At 37.8% G+C, this 15149-nt stretch overlaps 1 pseudogene; it reads right to left on the bottom strand.

The window, feature by feature from the left end:
• Positions 1 to 225: 225 nt before the first annotated feature.
• LOC149138498 (mitochondrial dicarboxylate/tricarboxylate transporter DTC-like) overlaps positions 226 to 15149 on the bottom strand; it is a 40775-nt pseudogene continuing 25851 nt past the window's right edge.

The following is a 15149-nucleotide window of genomic DNA, read 5'->3' as shown; positions in this document are numbered from 1 at the left end:
CATATAGGGCATAAAGCACAATCTCGACATGCATGGCTTAATATTTGAGAATATGACTACTGATAGGATCAACCAGGTACTTCATACAGTTGGAAATGTTCACACAACCCTTCTATTCGTTTTGGGATTATATGCAAGAAATGTTGTAAACATCCAGATTTTATTGAATTTACGCATCTTCCTCAACTAAAAGAAGTATTATAACCCAATAGATTTCGCAATCTTCTAAATTTTGTTTAAGAATATCCATGTCATCATGACATAGGGAGCAATTTAAATAAAATAAAAAGGGAACCTAGTATAGAACTTAAATGAACCCCCTACTTTGAATGTTTTCACAAAATAGTCTAGAGAACTTGAATATGGATAGTTCCGACTTGCATCGAGTTGCATCTTTTGTATCTGAGTATTAACATAAGCAAAGGGAAGATTACATGCAGGTGCGAAAAAATAGAAACAACACTTGCACTAAGCACAATTGTAACTCTAGAAAGGCCCATATTGTCTTGGAAAAAAAAATTCTACATATTGATCATAAGAAGTAAGCAGACCCATATTTAAGGTCATTGCTTGGAAAATTGTTGGACTACCTATTTCTAGAGGGCTAGAACTCCTTCATCACTCACAATATGGTATAGTGCTTCAAATTCATTTTTGTAATTTCACCGTTGGGCAGCACGGAAAGTTGCATTCTCCTACATGTGAATGATAGCTAAATCTCCAAGACTTCTAACGCATGCCCTAGTAGCTCTTGTTATCAATGCACAAAGAGCTTATTGGAATATCGACATCCTTAGTTTGGAGTAGCTCGTTGAGGTTGTAGAGAGCCTAGACAAGGGTTTATGAGAAGGGTCGCCAAATCACCATGACTTCTTGAGTGTGGTGGACCTTAGTAGAATTCACCAGCTTCATGGTGATGGCTTCACATAATACTCCATACCTGTCTACTGCGACAATCATGGATATGTGATCGTAAAACAAAAAGTAATGCATAACCTCATAATGTGAAACCTATATGCATTTGTTTAGATAGGTTTGATTGTCGTAGAGATTGAAGATGTAGAGGTTTGGAATGTGACAAATGAACACACATTGCAAAAAGAGAAATAGAACTTATATCTTTGAGAGGTCATGGAAGGGAGTGAAAAAGAGTAATAGAAGAAAGATATAGTCTTGAGGAGCATCAAGGATTTCACAGCTGCTTAGAGTGGGACATCTAACAAATTTAGAGGGGGAATATTTGATAGGTTTCTAAGAAAAACATGCTTTGATACCATTGTTGGAAAGAGCAACCATATATGTAAGATAAGTGTGAATTACTATATTATTCACATATATGTTACATATAAATACATTGTGTGATCATTGAATTCATCTTACAAGGTCTCTAGGTCTCGACATGATGGCTCACCTTCCATACCATAACCCTTAGCAGATTAGGTGTCCAACAATTTGAGAGTAGAACGACTCTCTAAGCTACACAAATTAACACCCCCTCTTAGTGAGGAAGGTGTTTTAATAACACCCAACTTGTCTCTAAAGAAGATGAATCTTTCCTTCCCTAAAGCCTTCATTATTATATCCTCTCCTTGCTCATTTGTGGGTATATCTTGTAGTTGAACAATATTGCACTACACACAAACCCTAATGAAGTGGTATCTGATGGCTATATGCTTGGACCTATCATGAAACACCAGATTCTTTGAAAAGCTAATGCAACTCTGATTATCATAGTGTATCATTTTCATCTCTATCCTCTGACCAAATAAGGCTACTAGCAGCTTACGAAGCCATATTTCTTTGCATGTAGCCATGCCCCTTGTTATGTAGTCTGCCTCTACAGAACTCAGTGCTATAAAAATTTTCTTCCTGTTGTCCCTTAAGAAACCAATTTCTTGGCTGTGTAGAAATTGTGCTTAAGACATTAATGTTTATTGTTTATGTCACTTAGTTGTATGATGTATTCTCAAATGATGATCCAAAATCTTTTTCTTATAGATGTGTTAAAGAATTACATGCATAAATTGTATCTTAACATAGAAAACTTAATGTGCAGATGAGACAAGAGGAGAAACACATAAAGAATGAAAGAAGACAACAAGACTTGATAATAGAGTTCGTCCATCTTGGACTATGTCTCTGCGCCCTGCTCAATCAATGGGGAGGCCTTCATTCATTAAATGGCATGGAAAAGAAGAGTACAAGCATAAGTTACAAAAAGGAGTTTTATAGCTCCATACTGAAAAATGGCTAAAAATGCAGAACTCTAATGGAGAAACAGACAACGCCATTGTGTTCATGGGGTCGAGAAGTGCTAAAACCATATAAAATTTTTCAAATTTTGACAAAATGAAAATTCGGCCCTCCTGCAAAATTCTACCTTGAACTATGTGCACTACCTCCTCTGCCTGAGTGCACTGAAAACTACATTTTAAATAAAAATTGGGTAGTGGATTTTCCCAAGTTGTCCATTATCGGAGTTGGTTATGATCCAGTTTAATAGGGAGGAGGTCGGGAGGTCAAACCCTGCCTCCTCCTTTTTTTATACCCACAAACCAAATTTGTTTTTTTAAATTAAAAAAAAAAGTGGTTGGGTCGGGCCTGCCTTGGGCAGCCCGCCCACTGTACCTCCATGCTCCAAATCCAACTTTTGGTAATGGCCATTGGTTTTGGTTATAAATGAGGTTTCTCTTTTGGGTTGAGTCCGTGCCCCAAGGGCTAGCTCACCCATTTTTTGTTGTTGGTTGTGGTGGCCCCATGGGAGCAGCGAAGGGGTCTGGGTCATGGCCTATCCCTCCCGTTTTTTTGTTGATAGATCTGTGGCCAAGGGAGGGGTTGGGGGTCATGGCCCACCCCTCCTTTGTTTGTGTGTTTGTTTTAGGGTGGCAGGGTTGGTGGCCCGCCACCCCTTTTTTAATATTTTTTTTGTTATAAAAAACAAATTGTGCAATTTTGAAAATTTTGTTTTGGACCGTAGGAGTATTTTTAACTGGGCCACGATTTCGCCTGAAAAATGGCTGGAGTTGGTCATATTCCATCTACCGGAAAAGTGAAAATTGGGTCCTCGTTAAACCTGCCCAGTCATCAAAACTCAACCCAACTTTGACTGCCTCTTTCTCCTTCATCCAGACTCAGATTGGAGTGTCGTTCACACCGTTGGAATCAGGGCAACGAGCACTTTCATCTGATGTCAAGTTCATCTCCTTTCCACCACTTTGAATTTTGAGCTTTTTCCCATGCCATTGTGTTTGAAGATCCACTTGGATCAATCCACCCCATTGAGGATCTTTTGGACCGCCAAAAACTTTATTAGTCAATTGGCAAGTGAGGGAAATGTTCCCTCACTCTTTCTTTTTCTAGCCATTTTGTCGTGCTAGGGTGCAACCCCTTGAAACCAACTCGAAGGTATTCCACATCTCCTCGTCATGAATTCTTGGTTCTTTTGTCAAGGATGATGTCTTCAGGTAACTCATTGAGATACTCTGGTGCAAAGTCATCGACTGTAGGAACTGTGCCCACATCTTCGGTGTCCATAATCAATGGTGGCTCATACAACTTTAATTTCTCCACATTCACTACAAAGTACATTTGCATATATATCAGCAAATCGAGACGAAAGGCATTATTTCCAATCTTCTCCAAAATGGTGAATGGGCCATACCGGATTGGTCGCAACTTCTTTCCTTCTCCCTTCATCCTGTCCTTGCTAATATGGAACCACACTTTGTCGCCCACTTGAAATTGATGGTCGACTCGGTGTTTGTCATGTCGAGCCTTGTACCGGGCTTGACTTTTCTCCAACTGCTCTTGTACTGCTTGGTGAATCAACTGGATCCGCTGAATGAACTATTGTGCTTTGTCCCTATCATCACATCTGTTGGAGTCATCTTCCCTTCCAAAGACCATATTAAAAGGGTCTTTTGGCAGGTAGCCAAAACATCTCTCAAATGGTGAACAATGTGTAGATGAGTGCACTGCTCAGTTGTAGGAATGTTGCACATATGGAAGATGCTCATCCCACAACTTAGGATGTTTACAATAGCCTCGCAACAAGTGTACCACAGCGCGGTTGACAACCTCTGTCTGTCCATTAGTCTGTGGATGGAATGTTGTGCTTCTTTTCAACTTGGTGTCCATCTTCTTCCACAAGCTGGTCCAAAACTCTCCAAGAAAGCGAAAGTCCCGATCTGATACAATCGATGTGGACAACCCAAAATGGACCCAAACATGCTGAAAGAAAATATAAGCAGTCTGCTCTGCAATTATCTACTTGTTATAAGACATTAAAATACACATATTACTAAAATGGTCAACAACGACATACAAATAGTCATGACATTTTCTAGACAAAGGAAAACCTCCTACGAAATCCATCAACACACTTTCCCATGGATGACTCAGAATAGGGAGTGGTGTGTACAGCCTGAGTTTTCTATTAGAGGGCTTTGAAACAGAACACATCACACAACCCTTTACATAGCAAGTCACAATGTTCTTCATATGAGGCCAAAAACAAAATCTTTGTACATGACACAAAGTTTTTTCAATACCAAAATGACCAGACACAAGGGAGGTGTGGGCCTCCCGGATTACATGTACCCTTTCTCCTGTGGGTATGCACAATTTTCCAAGGTGATACAATAGTTTCCCCTGCAAGTGATAGTTTTCCACCTATGAACCATGGGTTAGTTTTTCATAAATCTCCTTAAAGTCATCATCGTTAGCATATTTTTCATCATAACTTGCAAAAGACAACGAAGCATTATGCAAAATAACAGAAGCACAAATAGGAGGGCGAGATAGCATATCGGCCACTTTGTTGCTAGTGCCCTTCTTATACTTTATTACCAAATGAAATTGTTGAAGAAAACCCATCCACCTAAAATGATGAGATTGCTGCAACTTGGTTTGTGACTAAAGATACTGAAAGGGCTGATGATCCGTATGGATTATGGTCTCCTTGCTGATAAGGTAATGCTTCCACCTTTTCACACTCTGGACAAAGGCATATAATTATTTATCATAAGTGGGATATTTTATCACAGCCTGAGAGAACTTCTCTAAATGGTAACATATCGGCTTCTTTTGCTACATCAGTACATCTCCCATGGCATATCCGCTGGCGTCTGTCTCGATCTCGAATGGTTGTTGGAGATCTGGTAAGGCTAAGACCGGTGCGATGCTAATCTTTTCTTTCAATGTTTCGAAGGACTTCTGCTGCTTTCCTCCCCATTGAAAGACTTGCTTTACACTTGTCAATGTGTGTAAAGGTGCTACAATAATAGAGAAATTGGCAATAAATCTCCTCCAATATTGTACTGCACCCAAAAAGCTACGAAACGCAGTTACACTAGTAGGTTTAGGCAAATTTACAATTGCTTCAACTTTAGAAGGATCAATTTTCAGCTAACCATGAACAACAATATGACCTAGGTAAACCAAAGAGGTTTTCCCAAACTCACACTTTGACAATTTTACATAGAGTTTTTCATTTTTCAATACATCAAGCACTTTCTTCACATGACATACATGTTCATTCCAACTTTTACTAAAAACAAGGATATCGTCTAGATATAAACGAACAAATTCATCAATGAAATGCCTAAAGAGATCATTCATGACCCTCATGAAAGTGGTTGGAGCATTGCAAAGTCCGAATGGCATCACCATCCATTCGAACAACCCATGTTTGGTCTTGAAGGTGGTTTTCCACACATCCTGCTCTGCAATTCGGACCTGGTGATAACCACTACGCAAATCCAATTTCGTGAAATAGATAGCATTCTTTAACTGATCTAATAAGTCACCAATGCAGGGAAGAGGGTAACAATTTTTCACCGTGATTGTGTTAAGTGCTCGATAATCCATCCACATCCTCCATGTGCCATCTTTCTTCAGCACTAAGACAATCGATGAGCCGCATGGAGAAATACTCGGTCTGATGACCCCTTGGGTCAATAGTTCCTGTACCTGCTTTTTGATCTCCTCCATATTAATGGTCGACATCCTCTACATGCCAATATTTAGTAAAGGAGCTTCATGCTGCAAATTGATCTCATGTTGGATTTCCCTCTTCGGAGGTGATGTAATCCCTTTGGTTCTTGAAACATCTCATCATAGTTAGATATTAATTCAAATAATTCCTTTTTATGCACATGATCACAACCCTGGAAGGCATCAGATAATTCTTCATCTTTTCCCCTTACAATCATAAGCATGCAACCCTTACTGGAATTCACCAACCTCTTCATTTGTCCTGCACTAACAAGGCTGGTGTTGATTTTACTTTGATGAGCCCTTACAATATATTCTAACCCATCTTTTGTGATTTGGTATTTGCTTTCATGATGGAAGAAGATTGCCTTTCTATCATATAGATATGGACTCCCTAACACCATGCCACAGATATCCAATGGTATCACATCAAGTTTTACCTCATCCACTAACTTAGAAGCAATCACAAATTTAACCTTACATTGCTTAGTTACATTCAATTTTGCTTTATCATGTATCCATCCAAGTGGGTAAGGTTTTGGATGTGGTGTAGTTTCCAAGCCTAGCTTCTTTACCAAGGACTCTGAAATTAAGTTTGCTTGGGATCCGGTATCAAATAGAGTTTCCACTTTTGTATGATTTATGATAACTCTAATATGAAATAGTTCAATTCTCTTTCATTCATTAGGAAGAGACTCATCTATTGAACTAGTACCTTCATGTGATTTAGAATTAACATGAGGTGTAAGAGTACCTTTTTTTCCTGCTGTTGTGATCAATGCTTCATCTCCAGAATCGGATCCAAGGTCTTGCTACACAGTTGCCACTGTCTTCTGCTTGCCTTTTCCTCCATACTTCTTTGGTCTCTTTTCTGGGTACTATTTCCAACAATGATCGTCGTCATGACCTTCCTTTTTGCAGTGATTGCAATAAGGTCTTTCTCCTTCATCTTTCTTGGTTGATGTCATCCTCTTCTCCTTTCCTTTTCCTTTCACTTTGGGTTTGCCATTTGGAGGTTTGAAAGGTGGTTTCTTGAAATGATCATCTCTTTCATTTTTTCCCCTGTTCTCAAGATGGATTGCCTTCACATTGGCGGAGTCAATAGTAGTTGGTTCAAACAATAATAATGAATGTCTAAGGTAACTATGTAATGATCCAATATTCTTAGTTACTACTTCAGGTGAGTCAAGTGCAATGCCCAAATTAAGTGCCTGTTTTCTAAATTCCTCTGTAAAGCTTTGAACATCCTGACCTCTGCCTTGCCTTAAGTATTGCCAATCCATTAAAGCTTTTTGTTTATAACCAAAGGGATAGAATTGTTCCTTTAATGCAAAATGAAACTAGGCCATGAGGAAAGAATATTACCCACACTCTTATTGCTTCGCAATTTTGTCTCTCACCAAATGAGAGCGGTGCTACTCAGCCGAAGAGAGGCCAACTGAATATTTTCCTTGTCCTCATCGATCTGCTAAATCTTGCAGTAGATTTCAATCTACCTAATCTAGTTATTAAGATTTTCTACATTACTTTCACCATTAAACATGGGAAGATCAAATTTTACATCTAATTTAAAGAAAGGTTTCTTAGATGCATCCCTTGAATTTCTACGATTATGGTGATGAGAGGAAGAAAAACTTTCACTCGTGGAAGGAGAAGGAGGGGGTTCTTCTCCACCATTTCCATGCGCTGAACCTTGTTCTTCTAGTTTTCTCTCTTTTTCTTTCTCCAGCCTTGAAAGCAACTGACCGACATTCTTTGCCATTGAATAGAAGGCTTTTTGGAAATTGCGCTCCTCTTCAAGACGAGCCTCTTCACCTTCCATGTTTCTCCTTCGCTGTGCACGCCCCGCTTCGGGATCAAAAGACTTTAGTTTCCCTTCACCTCTTCGGAGCCTATTTCTTATTAGCACACAAACATGCAATTCACATATAAAAAAAGACCTGCTATGATACCACTTGATCCAAAAAAATTTGCTTATAGATGTGTTAAAGAATTACATGAATAAATTGTAGCTTAACATAGAAAACTTAATGTGCACATGAGACAAGAGGAGAAACACATAAAGCATGAAAGAAGACAACAAGGTTTGATAACAGAGTTCGTTCATCTTGGACTACATCTTCGGGCCCTGCTCAATCAATGGGGAGGACTTCATTCATTAAATGGCATGAAAAAGAAGAGAACAAGCATCAGTTACAAAAGGGAGTTTTATACCTCCATACTGAAAAATGGTCAAAAAATGCAGAACCATGATGGAGAAATACAAAGCACCATTGCATTGTTGGCATCAAGAAGTGTTGAAACCATATAAAATTTGTCAAATTCTGACAAAATGAAAATTCGGCCCTCCTGCATAAATTCTGCCTCGAACTACGTGAACTGCCTCCTCTGCCTGAGCGCACTGAAAACTGTGTTTTAAATAAAAAATGAGTGGCAAATTTTCCCAAGTTGTCCATTAGTGGAGTTGGTTATGATCCGGTTAAATAGGGAGGAGGTCGGGAGGTCAAACCCCGCCTCCTCCCTTTTTTATACCCACAAACCAAATTTGTTTTTTTTAATTAAAAAGAAGTGTTTGGGTTACCTCCATTCTCCATATTTGACTTTTGGTAATGGTCATTGGTTTGGTTATAAATGAGGTTGCTCTTTTGGGTTGGGTCCATTTCCTAAGAGCTGGCCCACCCACTTTTTGTTGTTGGTTGTGGTGGCTCCGTGGGAGCAGTGGAGGGGCTAGGGTCATGGCCTGTCCCTCCTATTTTTTGTTGATAGATTCGTGGCTGGGGGAGGGGCCGGGGGTCATGGCCCACCCCTCCTTTGTTTGTGTGTTTGTTTTGGTGTGGCGGGGTTGGTGGCCCGCCACTCTTTTTTGATTTTTTTTTGCTATAAAAAACAAATTGTGCAATTTTGAAAATTTTGTTTTGGACTGTAGGAGTCTTTTTAACTAGGCCACGATTCCACCTAGAATCTAGCTAGAGTTGGTGAGATTCCTTCTGCTGGAAAAGTGCAAATTGTGTCCTCGTTAAACCTGCTCAGTCAGCAAAAGTAAACCCAACTTTGACTGCCTCTATCTCCTTCATTCGGACTCGGGTTGGAGTGTTGTTCACACCATTGGAATCAAGGTGACGAGCACTTCAATTTGATGTTAAGTTCATCGCCTTTCCACCACTTTGAATTTTGATCTTTTTCCCATGCCACTATATCTGAAGATCCACCTGGATCAAATGAAGGACCTGAGAGACCTGGTTTTAGACCTTCAATACTTAGGTGATATGAAAGTCTCTGAATGCTATTTGATTGCTGAATATAAATTCTGAATGAAGAATGCTTGGAGAAGTCAGAGACAATATGTTGTTTTACATGGAAAATATTGTTTGTGACACTTAGGGAAGTTAAAGGCAATACGTTCTTTTACATAGAAACTACTATCTGTAACTTAGAAGAATTGCAGGAGTAGAGGTTTTAGTATAGGAGTGCTCTTTTATGGAACTTTAACTTTATTCACAGAAGTAAACAAAGACCTGCAACTTCATTATTATACTTAAATGAAAGAAGACATATGATGACACATAACAGAGAAGTTACAAAATTATACCCAACAATGTGTGGAAAATTTCTAAACCTTTCATTAACCAGCAATTTATCAAAACTATAGTAGCCTAGTCTCCAGGTTCTTCAAAAATAGAACCCTCTTTTTATACATCATGTGATAGTTGATAATCACCAAATTGTCAATCTTCTTAACTATCTCCTAACTATCTAAAGTAAAAATCATTACAGAATATTACATTGGAAGGTAAAAGACACCTCATTCTCAAGAAAATAAAATAACAGGAAGTAACAGAAATTAGAAAATTAATGATGGTTGCTCGTTGTTCAGATATGTGGCTTGACTGCTGATGAAGTTTCTCTGTAGATATTATGATAATAGTTAAACCGTTTTAACATAACAAACTACATTTTAACAAAATTTCGTGCGTGTACTTGTGCCCACGTATGTATAATGTTTTGATTGGCTAAAACATAAAGAAACCCTTATGTCCCACATATATATCAGGAGTGTTCTGATTGGCACAAACACAAAGAAACTCGACCAATCACCATTCCTTTGGAGTTTCGGTCATCCACCTCTAATTCTAGTTATTCTATTAAAACAACGGAATTGGTTGATTTACTCGGAATATGGCTTACCATGAAACTAAAAATAATTTACATTGTAGTTCATAAACTTGTCACATCCACCTTTTCCATAGACCTTTGCCTTCCCCATGGACCCGATAGGAAACAAAACTGCAGTTCAAAGATTTCTCGCGTCCGAAATTTATAATAAATTTTGTGCACTTTTCGACACGATATCTGTCAGATCTTGTCGCTTCTTGATGAGCGGTTGTGATTAATCTGGACTTCAACGGATTAAAACAGATTCTATAAACCATCGTGTCCATTTTCCAAACTAAACATTATCCTTGTTAACCACTCAATTACCATCAGATCTATATTTTTCAAGCAGACGACCCTAATCAACTGAGGTTTTAACTCAATTTTATAACTTCTCGCATCTGATTTCAGAGTAAATCTTACCCTTGTTAACTGTGAGACTACCATTTGATCTGCTACCTGTCGATCAGATGGCTCAGATCTTCTCCCAGGTTTCTCGCATTCAAAAGTCGACAACAATATAAAACAATTCATTTCCTTCAGATTTCAGTATTTTCCTTTATTTCTGTTATAATATAATTTGATTTTTTTTTTACAATAAAACTTAAAGTTAAATTAAAATGAAAATGGATGCTACAACATCTGGCTCCACCTGGGTATAGTGCTTTTTCCACAGAAGCACTAAGAACTGCATATCAGTGCCTTCACCTCGGGCATGGAGTCATATATTGCTTAGACAATTTAAATTCTATGGAATTTGTACAATGAATTCACTCCAGTATCTACAATGACAAGATGCTTGTGTTTCAGAATTGGAAGTAATGTTTGAGGTACTGCCCATTGACAGACAGCTGTAAAGATTCACCATCAAGATTCTCCAAGAAGAATGCATTATTTGCCTTTTCTTCTATGATCCTGAATGTGCCATACCGGAGAGGATCAAACTTCCCATGTTTACCCTTATCTTCTCTTCTAGTATCCCCCCTTAATACTAGCTCTCCAACTTTAAAATCAATCTCTTTGGCTTTTCTATCAAAAATACCCTTCATCTTTGATTGATACATAATCAAGTTGTTTCTTACCTTATCCCTGCTTTCACTTAATTCCACTAGTTTATGCATCCTTCTTATCATAGCGTTGGGTTATTATTTTGCCTCTTGAATCATTGCAATTACAGGCTTCACAAGCTGACTTGGGAATAGAGCTTGAGTTCCGTACACTAACTCAAAAGGTGATTTTCCTGTAGACCTTCTTGTAGTCACTCGAATAGCCCATAGAGAAAACTTTAACTTTGAATCCCAGTCTTTCTGATTCTCTACAATGGTTTTCTTAAGGATCTTCATCAATGTTTTGTTAGTGGATTCAGCCAATCCATTTCCCTGTGGATGATAAGCTATTGAATGAGATAAAATAACATTATACTTCTGAAAAAAAGCAACAAACTTACTTGAACTGAAGACTTGAGCATTGTCTGTTATGATTTTGATAGGGCATCCAAATCTGCTAAAAATATTTTCCTCTAAGAACTTCATCACCACCTAGTCATTTGCCCTTTTAGTAGGTATAGCTTCTACCCACTTGGTGAAATAATCAGTAGCTGTAAGAACCCACTTGTGCTATCCACTTGAAGGTGGGTTAATTTCTCCAACAAAATCTAGTCCCCATTGTCTGAATGGTTCTTCTATGAAGACTGGGATCAAAGGAAAGGGAGAAAACCTTTTCTTCTTAATAAAAAGCTGACACTTCTGACAGACTCTGACAAACTTATATGGTTCACCAAATAGGGTGGGCCAATAAAACCCTGCCTGGAGGATTTTATGTGTAGTAGCCTTCCAATTGTAATTTCCACCACATAACTTCTCATGATAATCTTTAATGATCTTTGTAAATTCATCCTCTGTTAAACATAACAATAAAATTCCCATAGGATCCTTCCAATACAATTTGCCCTCAACAATCACATAAGGCTGTGCTTTGATCTTTAATGCTCTATATTTTGTTCTATCCAAAGATTGAGGACAAGAGAGAAAACACAAATAATGGACTATGTGCTTGTACTATTCTGAACATAAAAACTTATATCTGATCTTCATACCTAGATTTGATTTTTCTTCACCTTCTTCAATTATCTCCTCATTTGTAGGTGTTAGCAAGTTGATTCCCAATGCCTGAAAATTTGACTCTGTCAACATCTTTGCCAATCCCTACCCTTTCACCAACTTTGTGGGCTTCATGTCTAGGTCATACTCTTGAATCTTGGCTATCCATTTCCCTCTTTTGCCTTCCACCTCCCTTTGGACTAAGACATCCTTTACTACAACATTTGGCACATAAGAAATGATATGTGACTGCAACACATAAGTCCTGAAGGCCTTTTTGGATTTTACCAAAGCATATACTTGTTTTTCAAGAATATTGTGCTTTAGTTCAGCATCTTTGAGAATCTTGCTAAAGAAAGCAACTGGCTGCTCCTTTTCTTCATCATTTTTCTGTAACAAAATAATAGCTATTGAGTTAGGTGATGCAAATGAAAAAACTTGAAAAGGCTTCTGATAATTAGTGCTAATTAAAACTGGAGCTGCTTGTAATGCTTCTTTATTCCTAGAGAATGAATCTCTAGCTCCCTTATTCTAATGCACTTCATTTTCCTTCTTCAACATATTGGTAATTTCTTTTGCAATTTCAGCATAATTGGACACAAATTCCCCCTAAAATGTTTATTTTTCCCAGAAATTTTTGAATGTCTTTCTTACTCCTGAGTAAGGGTATTTTCTGCACAGCTTGCACCCTTGCCAGATCTATCTTCACTTCATCTCTAGAAACAATGTGCCCCAGTAGTTTGCCCTCTTCTAGAGCAAAAATAGACTTCTTAGGATTCAAGGAAAGCCCAAATTTTCTACATTTATCAAAAGTCTTTTTAAGATGGTCCAGATGCTCCTCATCAGACTTAGAGAAAACACTGATGTCATCCATGTATATCACTACAAACCTATCCCCTACAACTGCAATGTCCATAGCCCTCTAAAATGTTTCACCTGCATTCATCAACCCAAAGGGTATTCAAGCATACATAAAGGTTCCCCAAGGAGTTGTGAATGCAGTCTTTTCTAATCTTCTTTATCAACAACCACCTGGTTATACCCAGAGAACCCATCCAACATGGACATTCTGAATGATCATGTTACCTTCTGCATCACATGATTCATTTTAGGTAACGGATAGTTATCTATTAAGGAAGCCCTATTGAGATTTCTAAAGTCAACACATAGCCTTATTTCTCCATTTTTCTTCCTCACAAGTAATAAATTGGCCACCCAGTTAGAGTACCTGAGTGGAACTATTATCTTGGCATCAAGCAGCTTTTTGACTTTTTTCTCAATCAATGGTAAAAGCAAAGGGTTTATTTATATAAGTTTCTTCTTAAATGGTTTAATCCCCTCTTTCAAGGGAATCTTGTGTTGAATAATACTTACATCATATGTTTTGAGATCCTCATAGGACCAAGCAAAAACATCAATATAGTCCTTGAAAAGCTTAATATATCTCTCCTTGTAATTAAGTGGAACTCCATTAAATAATTTGACTAACCTGGGGTCCTTTTGGGTTCCAATATTATGATCTTGAATCTGCTCATCCTATGGAATTTTCTCTAAACTAATAGCTACATCATTGGATTTAAAAAGTCTTTCAAGAGGGACAAGCCCCCTTTGGTAGAGTATTATCTTTCAATAGAATAATTTTTTTGATTAACTATAGAATTTTTCAAACCACTTACTTCTGTAACTCTTGTTACTTCATCTTCATCTTAATCAGTCTCTCTAATCTGAAAATATTCAATCATAGTCAATAATTCCTTAATCTGCTGATCATCCTCAAAAATCTACCAGTGTTTTATATTATTAGGAACAAAAGGCCTATGCCCTATTTCAACCTCATATCTTACCTTTGGATTAATAGGACACCTAAAAGTACTAGCAGCCACAACCAAAGAATCTGCTAATCTGTTTCCATCTCTTGGAATGAACTGAATGTTGATAGCTTCAAAGAAGTTCTCAACCAAATCCCACACTTCATTTCTATATGCCCTAAGCCTAGGGTGTTTTGTCTGACAGTGGTTCTTCATTTACTTTATAATCAACTCTGAATCTGCAAAAATAGAAATTGACTGGACTCCCATTTTTTTCTGTTTATAGAGCAATGATCAAGGATTCATATTATGCCACATTATTTGTTGCATCGAACTACAATTTAAAAGAAAAAGGGAACATATTACCTCCAGGTGTGATTAGAAGGAAAACAACACTCGTTCCTTCTTTAGAATAGGCTCCATCAAAGAATCACTTCCACGCCCCTTCTGTTTGCAGCTCTGTATTTACACTGGTTGAAGTAAGCTACCTTTGGTTATCTTCATCCAACTCTGCATTGTCATGCAACATGAAGCAAGCAAAGTCATCTTTTTCTTGGCTATATACAATTGAATTACTTGCTTCGTTCTTTGTGATTATTTTTACAAATCTGGTTTCTCTGTACAACCTCATTTCTTCTCCACCAAAAATTGGTATGATAGCATAAGTAAAATCTAGTTTCAAAACACCACCCAATTTATTCCCCCATGACCTAGATAGAAACATTCCAAACCTACCAGGGATATATGCTACCACGACATCCATTACCTAGCTTCTAGTTGAGATCTGGGCTAGTGACACCACCATATCTTTAATGACCCCAGACACTTGAATTTATTTGAATGAAAAGAATACAAGTCTCTATAAGGTTTAGTAACTTATAGTTTTAATTGTTTCATCCCTGATAATGGCATAAGGTTATGTGAAGCTCCTGAATCAAACATACAATTATGTAAGAGGAAATCATGAATCAATAAAGAAATGTAGAAAGGTGGTGTTGAAGAATCTACCTCCTCCACATGTGGAACAAAAACCACTACTGGTTTATCTTCTTGCAAATTCACAGTGCCATTTACATTCACATTCTCCCTTAGATTG

The sequence above is a fragment of the Pinus tabuliformis genome, chromosome X, assembly GCF_031772625.1.
Source record: "Pinus tabuliformis cultivar Carrire ecotype Pingquan chromosome X, CPIR1, whole genome shotgun sequence".
NCBI lineage: Eukaryota > Viridiplantae > Streptophyta > Pinopsida > Pinales > Pinaceae > Pinus > Pinus tabuliformis.
This window is presented reverse-complemented; position numbering and strand designations above follow the sequence as displayed.